A 2214-nucleotide genomic window follows, 5' to 3' on the forward strand; every position below is an offset into this window, starting at 1 on the left:
TTTCCTGTTTTCTTTTAGGGCTTTTCAGTGTATTTTCAGTTTATTTATTCTGAAGGAAAGCAAGTGAACAAAGGAGGCAGGAAGCCAGTGATACACTGTACAGATACTACTAACACTAGTTCCTGAATAGGATGGTGTAGAAAAAACCCAAGCTAAAAAACCCACCAAAACACAAACAAACAAACTAAAAGAAAACAAACAACCACAACAAGTGCAGTACAAAACCAGATCCCTTAATCCTGCTGCAGCACATCAGTAGATTTATAATCCAGCCCTTACTTTCTAAGAAGTAACATTTACCTAATGATGTACAGCATCCCTTCCTGGGGGATGCAGTAGGGCATGGATCCCTCCAAGGGCAAAGCTTCCTGGGGAGGGACGTGTGTGCCCTGTGCTCTGTCGCAGACTGCTGGGGAACAAGAGCTGTGCTATGGATCAGTGCAATGCAGAAGTGGCACCTGGCCCCTGTCAGACATGAAGAACAGGAGCTTGAGCGGCTCAGACTTTGCTTAGCCGTCATGGGGCAGGAATGAAAATGGCTCAGTGGTTCTCGAAACCCCTCCTGCCTCTGAGCTCGTGGCTCTTCTCCTCACACCTCACTGCCCATATACAGTGTCAGATAATGTTTGCCTTCTACATAAAGCCACTGTACCCTCTTCCATCTCTTCAAAACATAGAAACCAGGATAATGTATTCCTTAGCTGGGCTCCTGTGCGCCACTGACACACACTTTGTGGGAGAGACCCCAGTAACTCCTAGCCAGGGTAAACTTCGATAAACTTGGTAGAGATTAGCAAACGCTTGGTGGGCACTACAGTGCAGCCTTGGAGCGCTGGAGTTGTTTTCCTTCGGGTCAAAAATAAACAACATTAAATGAATTAAAAAAAAAAAAAGAAAAGTGTTCCAGAAATGCATCAATGCACTTCATCTGCATATTGGAGTTCATCCCCGGAGACTAGAATCAACCTATTTCAAAGCAGCTTTCCTGACTTGGGTATAGTCTGAAAAGCATATATTTAACATTGAGTGTCTCTCACTACCAGCATCTTTCTATTACTATTTTGCAGCTACTACTATTATGCAGCTGCAACCACATTGCTCAGACAATGGGTTAAATGCTTTCACCTTCTCTACTTGTCAGTCCTGAAGCTACTGCTATTGCTGAGAAAAGGAAAGAACTGACTCAGCAGTCACAGCAGCAGGGTTTCATATAGATCAGCACAGCACACAAGGTGGCACCATATGTTCCTGCCCTTCAGCATCTAACAAATATCAATTAATTCCAGCAGGCACCAACACAGAAGCAAATACTAATTAGAGATTTGGAGAAAGTGGTGGTATTAGCAGTCTAAATATTGGGGGAAATTCATGCTATGCTTAGAGGCATTTGAAGAAGGACAAACTGAAGGTCATTTGCGTATTTGCATTTAGAAAGCTGTGATAGCAGTCAGCCCCCCCCCGCTCCCCACAACATGCTAAACCAGAGTTAGCTTGGTCAGAAGAGATTTGGAAAACAGGCTTAGAAGTTCATATTGGGTACAAGGAAGAACATGCTCTTGTGTCAATGGCTAAGAGGAAGAAAATACTGAGTTAAAAGAAAGATACCTTACTCAGGAGTTTTGAGAGTGTCACAGAGTGCCGTGGTGCTGCTGATCCATAACTAAGTAACTGAATAAGAAACAATCATTTCTTCAAAAGTACAGATTTATGTAATTGAAATTACTTTTGGGGATCTACCCAAAATCGGTTATATACAATACATTTTACTCAAACTTACTGCAGTCTTTATAAGGCATTTATTCTCCATGACTGGGAAGCTTGCATAGTGACAAGGAAAAGGGGACTTAAGAGCTCTTATTCCATAGACAGTGACAAAGCAGAGATGGATCTTACTTTCTTTTTTTTTTTTAATGGGATATTTACTATATCTACTAACAAAACCTGCTGTTTTCTTCAAAGTCTTTTAAGTACTGTGACTTGATGACAGGAGTCTACTGCCAACAAGGGACTGAAAGTTGCAGGTAGGGGCTCTTTTTAAGCGAGCCCTAGAAGTGATTTGAAATACTGTAAGGTCAAAATTCAGCCTTAAGAGTTTGTGCACCCCAGCTCTTTCAATTCCAGTCCAGAGGATTAGAATATCAGAAGCAGTGACACAATCTTCAATCTGTACAGTTGATAAAAAAACCAAAAAAAACCCCAACAAGAACAAACCCC

This window comes from Geospiza fortis, unplaced genomic scaffold (genome assembly GCF_000277835.1).
Source record: "Geospiza fortis unplaced genomic scaffold, GeoFor_1.0 scaffold162, whole genome shotgun sequence".
In the NCBI taxonomy this organism is placed as follows: domain Eukaryota; kingdom Metazoa; phylum Chordata; class Aves; order Passeriformes; family Thraupidae; genus Geospiza; species Geospiza fortis.